This window comes from Podarcis gaigeae (assembly GCF_964106915.1).
Source record: "Podarcis gaigeae genome assembly, chromosome: 1".
NCBI classification, from domain to species: domain Eukaryota; kingdom Metazoa; phylum Chordata; class Lepidosauria; order Squamata; family Lacertidae; genus Podarcis; species Podarcis gaigeae.
This window is the reverse complement of record NC_139678.1, coordinates 133916561-133931150: the sequence shown is the minus strand read 5'-3', so window position 1 is coordinate 133931150 and position 14590 is coordinate 133916561. Positions and strand designations below refer to the sequence as shown.

Sequence of the window (14590 nt, the reverse complement as noted above, 5' to 3'; positions counted from 1 at the left end):
GGGACACCATTTTGCAACACTGTTGACATTACTACCAGCCTTTCCTCTATTTGAAAGTCAGACATGTGGGATAAATATGGAGTTTTAACTTCTACCAGTGTTAGCAAATGAGATATATAAGCTAATTGCCAAATGGCACCTTAAACCTGGGTTACGGTTGCCACAATGCAATGTCTAGGTGTCATTTTTGCAATGAATGTTATTATTTTGCAAAAAATATTTTTCATTTCATTTCTACACAGCTTTATATTTTAAAGAATAATCACAAAGCAGTTTATGACACATTAAAACATCAAATAAAACAATCCGGAATGAAACAAATGCAAGCTTCAAGGAAAATATTTCAGATCTAAGTGACATTTTGCTTTTCCCATATTTATTTATTTGCCTTCTTAATTTATAGAGCTGCCCCTTAGCAGAAGGACTATAGGGAGCCAGTGTGGTGCTGTGATTATTAGAGTGTCAGACTAGGCCCTGGGAGATCAGGGTTCAAATCCCCACTTGGCCACGAAGCTCATTGAATGACCTTGGGCCAGTCATGGCCTCTTCGCCTACCTTGCCGGGTTGCTGTAGGGATTAACTGAGAAGGTGGGTGATCCATGTATTCCCTGGAGAAAAAGGTGGGATAGGAATGCAATAAACGAGCTCTTCTGCTCACCTGCTTAAGAAAGCTAGAGGGGGCACTGGGTGGAGATGTCAGTCGCCAACCGAGCATCCAGGGATCTCCACATGGTCGCAATTGAACCAGTGCCAGTCGCAAAATGCACCTGGCTAACACTGCCTGGAAGATGGGGAGCATCCACAAGTACAGGAGGCTTCCTGTTTCAGATGTAGCAGCTGAATGTCAGAGCAATAAGGAAGAGCTGTGCAAGGACAGCGCCAGGACTGAAGGACTTGCAGCCCTCTTGCCACTTGTGTTGCCTCTTCACGGCAGTCAGGGCTGTAAAGGACCAAGATGTCCAAACAGTCACACTGCTGTATGGGGGCAGGAAAAATAGTTACATGCAATATGATTGATAGTCAATTACCCTTTATCCTACAGGGCCATGTTCACAGGTCATATGCCAAACTATGCATTGTCCTTGCAACTCCCCCATTTGTCCCGCAACAGTGAAATAGCACTTACTTTTCAAGCAGCATACTGACCAGGAGCAAAATTTAAGACTAATACCAACCCCACTCCCGGCCTCACAAGACGGATGCATTTTGCCCATTGTACTTTCAGCTTCAGAATAATTGTGTAAACAGCAGTCCATCTTTCCAGATGGACCTGTGACGGCAAGGAATTTAACTCTTGTGTTTTAGTTTCCATCTACAAATGGAAACTGAAGCAATTACATAGGTTCCTTCATGGGTACAAAACTAGGGCAGACCTCAGCTCAGACTAAGGAAAAAGTAAGGAAATATAAATGCATCCTAGTTATAGTTGGGAGTCTCCTCCTTTCACTACTTGAAAGCAGTGGGGAAGCAGGCATACTGACACAGTGCAAGCCAGAGTCGAGAAATCAGACATGCTGGCTGGATGCTAAAAAGAAAGAAAACAGAGAAGGAGAGAAAGAGTGCTAAGCCCAGGAACAACTTCTGTCATGGCTAGGAAGCTGAACACACCAGGGACTTCACAGAGAGCTAGGACTGGTAGGCATTAGCATGAATGTGATGAAATGAAAGCATATTAAAATTAGAAAGCACTAAACTGCAGCTAAATCACTGGCTACTACTTGCTGGAATCCAAGTTAAATGTTAATAAGTAAATGTATTCCAATAAATTGTTAGCCCGGGGGCTAAGAGCACCACTGTAGAATAGGCAACGCTCAAGAGCTGGAGCCACGTGGCGTCTGTATAGCTCAAACATTCCAGGTCACAGATGCATGCAAGCCACTTGCTCTTGAGAAATATTATTGTAAGCCACCACATTTGGGCCATAACATTCTTGCACGCAGAAAGAAAACAGCATCATTGTCCTATTGACCAAAACAAAAACAAAAAACACCTCCTTGATGCCTGAAAAAATCAAATTTGCAATACTGGGTTTTTTAATGTGCTAGAAAGGGGCAGGATGCAAAAAATGCTCCATAGGCTTCTGGAAATCCTGGAAAACAGGCTCCACAAATAAAAAGACTAGACTTTAAAGACCCCTGCACAAATAAAAATCAATATTTGTGTGCAGTGATGGCAGACACGCATCTGGAAAAGTTGATTGCTAGATAAAACCTACATCCTTTTGTACATGTTGTTCTAGCCAGCATGGTTTGGAGAGGAAGACTACACATTACACACAATAGTCTGTAAGAAAACCCCAACACCTTTTATCTTAAAAGGGGGGCCCTGTGCTGAGATGCCACAGGGGGGTGTATCTGTGACACAAACCTGCCTATTCCTCCCACCACCTGCTTTCCCTCTTCTTCAAATTACGGCCCCTTGCAGGTTTCTTTCTCCACAAATATTGCACTAGCAGATAACCACAGCTAACCAATCTTCTCCCTGGCTCCAAGATACATAGGTTTTTCTTGCCAGGTAAATATAATTTATGAATGACAAATCATAATTAATAAATCAAATAAGTAACAAATCAAAAGGATTTCTCCTAAAGTCATTCTCCTGCCATATATGGTGGACCCAGGGAGACCCTCGTTTGTGTGCCCCTCCATGTGAGGTCCAGACAGTGGCAATATGAGAACGGGGCCTTTTCTGCAGTGGCTCCCCATCTGTAGAATGCTCTCCCCAGGGAGGTTCATCTAGCACTTTCACAGTATATCTTTAGATGCCAGGGGGAAGCGTTCCTCTTCAACCAGGCCTTTGGATGATTAATTTTCTACAGCCTTTTAAATGTGTTTGTAGGGTGATGGTCATCATTTTGTTTTTATTTTAACTATTTATTTGTGCATGTATCTTGTGAACTGCCTCGAGATCCTTCGATGAAGGGCGGTATATAAATCTAATAAATATAAAATAAATAAAATAAGAAGAAGACCTAATTACAAACATTAGCTCAATAAACACTAGCTTTCAAAACTGCTGGAACTCAGGACAGATTTTTATATTTAAGCGTGCCTGTATGCTGAAGACACCTCTCTCTGTAACATCCGAAAAAGGAGAGGCCTTGCAAGTCCTGGACTGATGCCTAGACTCTGTGGTGAGCCAAAAAACTGAATCCTGGCGAGACAGAGGCACTCTGAGTGGGTGGTTCACAACCCTGGATAACTGGTCAATTGCCTACTTTGGACGGGGCTGTACTTTCCCCAAAGAGCAAGTTCATAGTGGCTCATGGACTCATCTTTGTTGCTAGAGGTCCAAGTGACCTTGGTGGCTAGGTGCGCTTCAACTACCAGCTTCAGCTAGCAGGACAGATGTGGGTGTTTCTGGATTGGTATAGCCTGACAGCTGTCATCCATGCGCTGGTAACATCAAGGCTGGATTACTGCAATGCGCTCTTTGTGGGGCTGCCCTTGAGGTGGGTCCAGAAGCTGCAGCTGGCAGGATATTGCCAACAGGTCACCCCACTGGTGAAAGAACTGCACTGGCTGCCAATCAGCTACTGGGCTAAGGTTAAGGGGCTGGTTTTGGTGTGTTGGTGTCCCTTGCTCCCTGGCCTCCTTTGGCTGGAAGGGCAGGATATAAGTTTAATGAATGAAAATAAATAAATATCTGAGCCCCACCATATAGTTTAAAAAGACCTCAGAGATTCTCAAGCAGCAAAGCAGACTCAAACCGCATCTAGAAGCAGCTGCAGTGTCATCCAAGGTTTACTTAGGCAGAGTTTGCAGACTCAGCTGCAACGGCCTGTGTCTGATCCACACAGTCCATGAAAGGCAGAATTCTCAAAATCACTTCAGGCAGTTTGCTTATCTTGTCACAAACAGAGCCATGACTAAGCCTCACAGTTAGAGGGAATAAAACAAGTGAGCCGAGGGTTTGTTTCTTCCATGCTGTCACCACACATAAATATTAAGGGACCTTCTCTTCCGAGACCATCATTTGCAAGCAAGGGTGCCAACTTGAGTAAAATATGGGAGGGGGCAGGTAATCCCCACCCCACATAATTAACACACACACACCATTTGAAAGGCAACGCCCATCAACTTGGGGGGGGGCAGCTCCTCAAATATTTTATTGGGTGGGCCGAAGGGACATTGGCCCCTTGGAATTGGCTCCTATGTTTGCAGGATCAGGACTAAGCCAGGAAGTCACTCATGTTGGCATGCAGCTCAAGTGCTGTCCCTCAGAATCCCCTCACCTGCACTGTACTTTTAAAGCATCATCACTTCAAGCAGTCATGGGCTCCCCCAAACAATCAAGGAGAAATGTTAGGAGACCCCTATTCCCCCCAGAGCTACAATTTCTACACAGTGGCTTGACAATCAATCCCTCTTCCCAGGGAACTCTGCAGATTGCAACCCTTTGAGGGGAACGGGGTCTCCCAACAACACTGAGACCCTTAACAAACTATAGTTTACAGGGTTCTTTCAGGGACTGTTTAAAGTGCTATGGTGCTGCCTTAAATGTAGTGAGGTTAGGGTCTAAGAGAGGGATGGGGAATCTTCCGCCATCCAGAGGTTGTGACTCAAAGTCCCGTCACCCCGCCCCCAGTCAGCATGGACAAAGGTCAGGGCTGATGGAGCTGTGGTGCAGCAACATCTGCAGGGTTCCCCATCTCACTGTAACACATCAGAGTACATTAAGCGGCATTGGTCACTGTACCACCAAATCTTCCGATGTACCAAGAGTCCTGGATTTGTGTCTGCTGCAGCCTCTTGGACAGGCAAAATGTCTTGAATGGGACCTGTCTAGAATTGGATACTACCAAAGTTCTCTCAGAACTTGGAAGGCAAATAGCCCGATCAGAGTGATGCCAAGTAAATGTTCTGCTGCCCCCTGCTTTGTGGGAATAAGTAGGGTGTGTGGAGAACAAACTAAAGCACTAAGAACTGATTTGCCCAGTACAATAAGAGAGGTCATATCTACTTTCTGACTCCTCACCAGCGGCCTTAGCCAACAGCTTTGAAAGTTTAGCTATCCCCATGCAAATACTAAAATGTCATAAAAAGATTGTTTTTCTAATCTGGACTGAGTTTCTAGTTTTATAGTACATTATAAATACTTAAATGTTTGTATCATCTCAGTAGATGTAAAGGGGGTTGGGGAGAACACATAACACAGGAACTGTTTGCGCTGCTATTCAGGTTGCTGCAATGATTTACACAAGTGAAGAACAACCTTTTGCCTGTAAGCACTTTTTTGCTACTACTAGCTATAGTAAAGTTTTAAAAAATAAACAAAAGCATCAGCAGAATATAATGTCCTGTAAATATCATGGAGGAATGGCCATTTTTTTCTGCTGCTTTATATTAGAAGATTTGGGTGCAACTTATAATAGGCTGCTTGGATAAGGATAATAAACAATGATAATTTTATTTATACCCCACTCTTCAGAGATAATTGAGAGCAGTTAATGCAATACAGCAACAAAACCTAGTAATTTAAGTTATTTAGCAAACACAATGAAAACCACCGCACACCCATCTATAATCTATAATCAACCATACAAAATACAGCCGTGGACAGAAACAAGCCAGACCACCAGCCAACACAGAATTACTCCTCCCCAAAGGGTCATCTTGATCACATTTCCCCTCCTGGTTTTACTAACATTCCCCCTTTGCGGTGCTATGCAGGAGATCCTCAGAACAAACCCTGGTTAAACTTTGGGTGTAAAAATTCGACTTAAGAGTGGGGTTCAAAAGAACAGCCATTGTTTTCAACACACCAGATAAGCCTTCTCCACGTGTACTCGACCGACTTCTGGAGGGCTCGCTCCCACGATCACAGCCTTGGGGAACTGCGGCGGGTTCTTCTTCTGGATCCGCAAAGCCACACGGGAGGAGGCGCCGTCCCGGGGCCCAAAGGGAACCCGCCGCCCCACTTGGCCCGAGTTTCCCTTCTTTGCATCCAGCTGCGAGCAAAGCCGGGGCAGCCCCCCCCCCCCGGCCTCCATCCACCTCGCTCGCCCCACAGCTGCTCTTCCCATTCTCCAAGGAAAGGAGACCACCCCGAGCCGGATGAAGCCACCAGCACGCCGGAGCGAAGGGACGGGGGCGGCCGAAGGCGCGGCGCGAGAGCCCTGGTGGCCGGGGAGCGGCGAGCCCCCCTCCGCCAAAAAGACCAGCAGCGGCGCGCCACGGAGCTCCCTCGAGGGGCGCGGCGGCGGGGCTTCTCTGCCCCCGCTCCCCGCCCGCATCCCGGCGGGGTATTGTAGACCCCAGCCCGCATGCTCCAAGGGAGAAGCCCCCCACCCAGCCCCCAAACCCAACCTTCCGCCCTGCCCCGCCCCACCTCGCTGTCCGCCTCCCTCGGGGTCCTCCGCGCACCGTCCCTCGAGCCGAGAAGCTTCCCCCCAAACACCCCCCTCCCCGACCCCGGACTTGGAGAGAGATGCCTGAGCCCCGCGGGGGGGGGGGGGAGTCCCGGCGCCCGCGCGCCCCCTTACCTCCTCCGCCCGCGCCAGGGCCAGCAAGGAGGGCAGCGCTTCGGCGCCGAGTCCCTCGCCTCGGAATGGAGCCGAGGAGGAGGCGAGGCGGGGCGGGCGGGCGAGCGAGCGAGCGAGCACCTCGGCGTCCCCTCGACGTCCGCGCAGGGACCTCCTCGCTGATGTCACTGGAGGGGCCGGGCGTGGAAGGGGGACGCCCCGCCGGGGGGAGGAGGAGGAAGGCAGCCGGCGGGGAGCCGCGCCGAGCCCCTCGCCCGCCCCCTCGGCCTGGCGGGGGGCGCGAAGGCGCCCCCGGAACACCCCCCCCTCCGCCGGGCTCCCTGGCATTTAAGGGGAACTTTAAAAACAGCAAGCGAGCGAGCGAGCGGGAGCCTTGTCGTTTCCCCCCCTTGATTTCGGAGGGCTGTGCAAGGGGCGCCCTCCGCCTTTGGGGGGGGGAGAAAGAGGGTCAAGCGCCACGGCCTCTTTCTCCGGGGTCAGCAGAGCGATCACGGAAAAGATGGTGGGTAGGACTTGGAGGCAGAAGGCCAGCTCACCCCCACTGGGGAATAAAGAAGAGGGTCGCCACGGAGCTGGAGAGTTACTTAAATATATACATTTTACAAATAACAAAATTCCTCAGTGGTTTTCTTTTTAAACTGTTCTCCATCCATTAATGAGAACCGAACTGCCTTCTGAGAATTATGGAAGGGGAGAGAAAATGTTGTTGGGATTTTCAGAGGTGGGGTATAGGATTGCCACCTGTCCTCTTTAATACAGGATTGTCCCTTATTTCAAAGCAAAACGTTGTGTCCTATATTGATTCAATACAGGACAGTTTGCCCTTTATTTCTGCTATTTCTTCTCTGCTCCTGTATTCTCTCTCTCTCTCTCTCTTTCTCGTGTGCGCCAAGTTAAGGATCCTCTCCAATTGCCTGTCTCTGCTCTTGCAGGGAAGGCTTTGCCGGCTTGGCTGGAGAAACTCTCTCTCCGATCTTTCCTTTCCTTTTTTTCTCCTTGCTCCCTCTCCTCATTCCACCCCAAGGAGGAGCAAACCAGGGCAAGGCTTTCATGTTGTCCCTTCCAGTTCCCTGCAGCTTTGGCTGGGTTAAGGTGGCATCTGCAGAGTTGCGGCCTGGGATCACTGGGCCCCTCAGAGGCAAACAGGTTCTGAGGCTCTGGAAACAAGCAGTTTGTGTTGGTGTAGCCCAGAAGCCCCAGTTCTGAACACACAGTAGTTATTTATCTGCATTATATTTGAGAGAGGAGGGTGGGAGTAAAGTTGCTCCCCACAAGGCTCTCCCACCCACCCCCCAACCTGCCACTCTGTCATATTTTCTCTTTTTTTCAGAAATTTAACATGTGGAACAAAGCTCTCCCCCTCATCAGAATATGCCCGCCTTTATTTATTTATTTTGTTCTGGCCTGCAAGTGTGTGAAAGGGTTTGTGCAAGGCACAGACAGATCTACAAAATAATAATAATAATAATAATAATTGTGTGCATGTGACAAATTCCAGAGGGGCCGTAGGGCTGAGCTGCAGTAGATCATAATGGAGTGCTTTGAAGTAATTTCAGCACCAGGTGGAAAAGAAAATTGCCGCCCCCTCCACCACCACCACTCCTACCTGCCTGCACCATCCTGTCCTGTATTTTGCTAGAACAAAGGTGGCTAGCAGAGTACCATGTATTTGTGGCCCTTACCATACCTTCCAGGTTGCCAGAGTGTGTCTGTGAGCCCTCCTCAAATCCTCTCAGTGGTTGGCAGCCTTCTTGGGTGTCCACATTTCTTGAAAGCCTCCGTCATAGGCTGGGTTTTTCTGTAGGAGCAGGAGGGCCCCTACCATGTGACTGACAGCTGTTTGTTTTTATTCAATTGAAATATGTTCACTTGAAATATTTTATTCAATTGAAATATGTTCACTAAAGAAATCAGAAAGCTCCTTCTCCCTCTCCCCCCCCCCCACACATGGTGAAAGGAAGGGCTGCCCTCAAAAACAAAACAAGCCAGTGCACTGATCTCAGGTATTGCTTGCCAGATTCCCATTCTTCAATGAAAGCCCTGGGGTAGATGTTGTGAGGTTACGCCTCCCATGGAGTTTTTCCTAAGATCAGTAACTGGAGGCATCCAGGGAGGCTGCAGAGCTGTGTGGAAAGGTTTCCTAGGAAGACAAATGCATCACTCATGGCCACCTCATACTGATAAAGTAACTAAGCACAATGCCACAGCAACAAAATTATAGAAAAATTCCAGAACACCTTCCAAGTGAGGCAGAAAAATGGAAGTTTATTTTGTAGATGAAGAAAACTTTCAATAAATTGAAGGGGGTTTTTTGGCACACTACTATTTTGAAGAAATATACATTACTATCTCAAGAGGGGAACCCTAAGTCCATTAAGTTCATAGTCTTAAAATTACTTAAATGCCTCATTTCCCTCCTCTATTCCTGACTCTTGTCAAGGTCCCATCTGCACAGGGGCTTTTGTGAATTCAGTCCAGGCAGCTAATATATTCTCCTCTGCTGCAGCCACGGAGGAGCAGCAGGCATCTTTCAGAGAAGCAAAGCAGACTGCCCAAATATCTCAGGGCTGCTTATATCCTGCCCATCTTCCCAAAGGAGCCTCAGAAGTTACTCATTGAGTTCAATAAACTTCCACATATGTGGGAATAGGATTGCAGCTTCATATATGTTTCCGTAACTAGCTAGCCAGGAATCAAGTTTGTGACAGTAGCAGAGAGTGCAGGTGATAGGAAGCTGAGCTGTTGGTGAATTTCCCCCTACATTTTAGAGAAGCAGGCGTGATGATTTCATCTTTATATGCTTGATAGAATCCATCCTTTGCAGCGCTGCAGGTCTGAGAACTCCAGAACAATCACCTACTGCAGAGAGATGCAAGCAGGATCTGCCAACCCAAAAGAGCGTAAGAGCCATGATGGGCTTTTGTCCCATTCTCCTGCAATCTGCTACTTGCCCCATCAAACAGTGGGGGGGGTGATTTGTCTTCTTCTTTTGATCAGCTTCTGCGGGTATTTGGAAGAGCTTCAGTTTCCTCATTTGCCTTTGCATCACCATCTATTCCAAGAATGCAGTGATCAGTGAATGGCTCTTAGCAGGGGTGGCATGCAGGGGAAAACTGCCCTGCTGGAACTGGTCAGAGGAGACATGACACTTCTGCACAGGCTCTTGCGCTGCAAATGGACAAATTGGCTGGAGAAAGTTCACACACACAAACACACACACCCCAGGCTACCACATACCAGCGTTGTAGGGAGGGAGGGTGAACATAATTTTAGCTAGGATTGCCATATTCCCCAAAGTGAAAATGCAGACAGAGTAGCTGAGCCTTTCTTGGGAACATCCCCCATATATATATATATATTTGGGGCTTTTCTTTTCTTTTTTCAGTTTTTAAAAATAAAAATAGCTTAACTTGCCATACGTCCAGGTTTTTCCTGGACATTTGGCCAATTCAGCAAATATCCACCCAGATGCCATTTTTCTGAGCAGCCCTATTTTAGCAGTGTTTCCAGTGTGGAAGTATATTCACTATGTTTTTGTCAGACATAGTATTCTCTCTTGAGTCTCAGTCAGGGGAAACATGCTTCATGTTTTTAGGAGAAGCTAAAGTTCCCACTGTAGAGCTGGGAACTGGTCACTAAGCATTTCTTCCCTTCCCCCTCTGTTGTAAAAAAGTATTATATTTTTTAAATATATATGTTTTTTAACTCTAGTCATTGATCTGATTTATTGCCTGCCCTTTAGCCTGAGATCCCAGGGTGGGTTGCAAAAAATTACAATCAAGAAAATGTGGAGGATGCTGAAATGTGTGTCTCAGGTGCCCTTCTGTGGGGAGGGAGTTTCACAACATGTTTGTACAGGCACCACTTGGGGGGAAAAATTTAAAAAGACAATAGAGCTGCCCACTTGAGGGGTGGGGAGAGACTGCTGAACTGGATGGTCTGTAAAGTGGATTGGGAACCTGGCGGAAAGTTGGGCTCCATCAGCTGGAGAAAAACAGCTCCAGGGAGACCGGCTTGCCCCTGTGCAGCTCCAAGTAAGCAGGCAAGCAGGGAGCTTAGCTGGGTCCCTGGAGCAGGACCTCACTTTCAGGCAAATGCCATTGTGGGTTTTCAACATCAGTTCTAGAATATTTTCAAGTGAATCGGTTTTATTTTTTCCGTTCAACTTTCCCTGAAAAACTGTTCTGTGGAATGAAATGTTCCTGACAATGCAAGTATCAGTAATCCACTCCATCAGTTCATACAATGCAGCTAATGATTAACAATGTTGTTGTTGCATCTTTCACATAATAGCTCCATCACTGGGAGTTTTCAGCATGTGCTCATTTTGTTTACGCTGGCCTTTTCCAAGCAGGCAGGCAGCTGCGAGCAGTCAGAGATGAAGTCATCACCACATGGATGTTCACCTGAGCCCATTCTTCACAGATTGCTTACAAAGAAGGAAGTGGAAGCAGCTCTTAAAAGGCTAAAAATAGGAAGGGAAGAATGCCAAAGAAAAGACCCGCTGCATGTATGATCTAGCCCCGTGAAGTCCTTGTAAATCCCATTTCTGTCTCTTTCCCAGTGAGCTTATAATACTGCTTCTTTCTGGCAGAATAATGTCTAGAGTCAAATGAAGCAGGAATCTGCGGCTGAAAATCAGAAATGATACCAAAACCTTAAAGAGAGATTCAAAGATACAGTGTATAACACTGAAAGGATGTTTTCTTTCCTGCAAAATAAGCGAGAACACAGTGTATCCCGTTAGATGATACACAAAACCATGACACAAGATCCCTTTTATTGTTGAAGGCCTTAAATAGGCTATTCTTTATTGCAGGCATGTTCCATTAATAGTGTGCTATTGTACTGCTTTGTGTAGAGAATTATTGTTTTCAAAATAATCACTGAAGGGCACATTTTGCTGCTGTTGGTAGAAAGCTTGCTACACTTCACTTTTTCTTTTTTATATATTATACTTATATGTAGGAAGTATGTTCACTCTGAATGATTTGGAAATGTACCCATTGACGGGATATTAGGAAGCAACGTGGAGACTGGTTAAACTCAGTGGTGCGGAAAGCTCTCAAGTAATGGTTCCTCCAGCCCTCATTCTTATTTTAGGCTGAGAGGCAGACCGGATAGGAGATTGGTAGATCTGTGTTCAAACAAAGAACTGCCCAAGTCCCACTGAAAAAGCAGAGCTGAGGGAGTGTGAAAGAGAAGAGTCACAGAACCAAAAGGGGAGGGGTGCAGAGTCTCCTCACACCTTCACTTTCCAAGCAGAATAGGGAGGATGGAGGGAAATGAGCCTCAGGTAGGGGATGAGTTCAGTGTCGTTCTCCTTCCTGTTAAAATTAGAACTCTCTCCTTTCTTTCTACACACAGAACTCCCACTGTCACTTACAGGTGGGTGTAGTAACAACAACAACAACAACAACAACTGTCCATCTGACTGGGCTGCCTCAGCCAACTCTGGGCAGCTTCCTAAATCGGTTGCTCTCCTTTCTATCCTCCCAAACATACAGTGCATTTCTTTCCTTTTCAGAAAATACCATGCATGCAAGCCAGACTCTGATGAGTAGGCATGGCAACAGACAGAATATTAGTACTGCATACAAGTCCCCACATCACAAAAACAATTTATCTGATTTTCTGTGGGGAGAAATACACACTGGCATTTTGAGTTTAACAATGTTGTGTGGATGCTTGAAATTGAAATACTTTATTGTCACTTGTACAACTTGTATACAGTGAGATTACATGAGCACCCCCCACTCAGCTCTCTTAGTCTTAATTCCCCTCATTTACTGACGCACACACACCAAACCCGAAAGTCGGTTGCCCTGTTGTTATCTTTTCATTCAGCAGCCTAACAGCCCACAGATAGAAGCTGTTCTTTACCCTGTTGGTGCAACTAATCATGCTTCTATATCTTCTGCCTGAGGGCAGGAGATCAAGAAAGTGCTAGCCAGGGTGTGAATCATCCCTGAGAATTTTCCTCACTCTCCTGAGGCAACATTCTTCCGCTATTTCATCCAGTGGATTCACGGGACAGCCCATAATATCTTGTGCTGTATGCTGCAAGCATCATCATCATCATCATCACCCACCCCATCCCACAATAAACACCCATCTGAAAGCACCCTAAGTTGTGATTGCTGCCAGTCTTGTCTGTTTACTGTCAACAAGGGTTGTTGACAGCCCACCTCTAAAGCCAGCCCAAGACATGTTCCTACTGGATCTTAATGGTCCTCAACCTCCTAACACAGAGCATAACTCACCAGGAGATTTCCCTGCATAATTTGTATTGAATGAGCAGAAGCTGCACAAAACGTATACTGTGTTCCTGCTCATTTCGAAGTATTTTATTCCACAAGTCAGGTCAAGCTGGTTCTTACTCTGCCTCGCTTAATGACATCCAAAATCTTCTGCCTGAGGAGTTGCTTCCTTGTAAGGCTGCCTTCGCCTATCCCTGCCCTGAAGTCTCGATTCCAAACTTGTCTAGACTTTTCTCACGTATATTCAGAACAGGATGCTACAAGCAGCCACTGATGTTACATGTAGTAAAATACACAATCAGAATCTGAGAAAGCACTTGGCCACTCTGCTGGATTCTCACTGCACAGCACAGGCTCGGTTTTTTCAGCATGGCTTTGTTTGATACACATGGTGCATGGAGCTTACCCCGCTAAAACATCAAACCATCCCATTGCTGCTGCAGTATCACCTAAGGTGGCCTAGCAAAGGAATATTGCCTGAAATGCCGTCTTCCTCCTGTGAGCCACATGCGGCCAGTTCAACAAGCTGTTTCCAGATGAGGTGCTTTTTGTGTAACGGTTTCTTTAATTTTGCAGGAGGTCCATGTGGCACTAGATCATCCACACACACACACACACACACCCGCAGTGCTACACCCATCTTTTTGCAGTAGCACCTTAAAGACCAACTAAGTTAGTTCTTGGTATGAGCTTTCGTGTGCATGCACACTTCTTCAGATACTTCTTCAGTATCTGAAGAAGTGTGCATGCACACGAAAGCTCATACCAAGAACTAACTTAGTTGGTCTTTAAGGTGCTACTGGAAGGAATTTTTTTTTGTTTTGACTATGGCAGACCAACACGGCTACCTATCTGTAACTGGACCCATCTTTTTGGTTATTGAAAAAAATGTTTTACGGAGAGAAAGAGCATAATAACAACACAATCAGTTTGCAGGTGTGAACAAAAGTATACAGCTGAGGCCAGGTTGGGGGAGTGGGGGGGTGATCCCTGGGAAAGCTGGATGGTGTATTGAGATGCCTCTTCTTTCTTGATTTCTCATTGTGCATTTCCTTTTGTTTCCTGCACCACAAGTCCTTTTCTTTTTGCCTGTGTTGCAATACTTTGCCTGTAGCACTTCAGCTCTCACCAACTCTTAATTAATTACTTCCTCTCCTGAATCAAGATGCCCTCAATCTCTATGCTGCCTCTGCCTGCTTCTTTTTTAAAATAGCAAATCCACAACAATATAAGGTAATTTTATTTGTGAAATTGACCAGAAAATTCAAGGGGACAGTTTGACATTGTCTAGAGAAATCCAGCAGGCCATTTTCCTGGCCCAGTTAGAATCTCCCCTATACTCTCTCTCAGTGACAGGATCCCCAGCCGACCCTAGGGGATTGCAATTAAGCTCATCATCATTAAAAAAAAATCATCATAAAAGCTGACCACTATTTTGAGCAGACAAACATTCTTGTCACTCTTTAAAAATAAAAGTACACAATGACACAATTCCCAAAGCAATTCTCTGGTATTCTGTGTACCTTTTTGCCCATTCTATGTTTCATGGGAGAAGATGCATCTGCTTTCTCTAGCAATGGATTGCACCCCCACCCCGCTTCATTATCTCTCTTCCTCTCCCCTCCCTGCTTTTTCACACTCCTGGAAGGCTTATTTCTTCCTCCCTATATTTGCCCAATAATCCCTAGGATGGGGCTACTAGTAGCAAATTTGGCCCAGCTAAGAAAGTGATATTATTGCAAAAGTTGGGTGCCTCCGCCCCTCTCTGCCAAGCAAGATTCCTGGGGTTACCAGGCACTGAGACTGTGATTTCCTGGTTTATCCTGCATTTTAAATCTAACCTCTG

The 14590-nt window shown here is 46.3% G+C and overlaps 1 protein-coding gene and 1 long non-coding RNA gene across 7 annotated transcripts in view; one reads left to right on the top strand and one right to left on the bottom strand.

Annotated features, from left to right (window-relative positions):
- Window positions 1-6947, bottom strand: part of SH3BP4 (SH3 domain binding protein 4) — a 41187-nt gene extending 34240 nt beyond the window's left edge. Inside the window, exons 1-3 of one of the 6 annotated variants that reach the window (XM_083706402.1) lie at window positions 6485-6642; window positions 2603-2935; window positions 659-940 (exon numbers count right to left, since the gene is read on the bottom strand). The gene's annotated coding sequence lies outside the window, so the exon portion shown is untranslated. Of the gene's footprint in view, window positions 1-658; window positions 941-2602; window positions 2936-6484 lie in introns of all 6 variants that reach the window. The other 5 variants (XM_083706398.1, XM_083706400.1, XM_083706397.1 and 2 more) reach the window with 5 other exon arrangements.
- Window positions 6948-13393: 6446 nt separating this feature from the next.
- LOC310833851 overlaps window positions 13394-14590 on the top strand; it is a 116231-nt gene continuing 115034 nt past the window's right edge. The window contains exon 1 of the long non-coding RNA XR_014558965.1: window positions 13394-13472. This is a non-coding gene — a long non-coding RNA (uncharacterized lncRNA). The remainder of the gene's footprint in view (window positions 13473-14590) is intronic.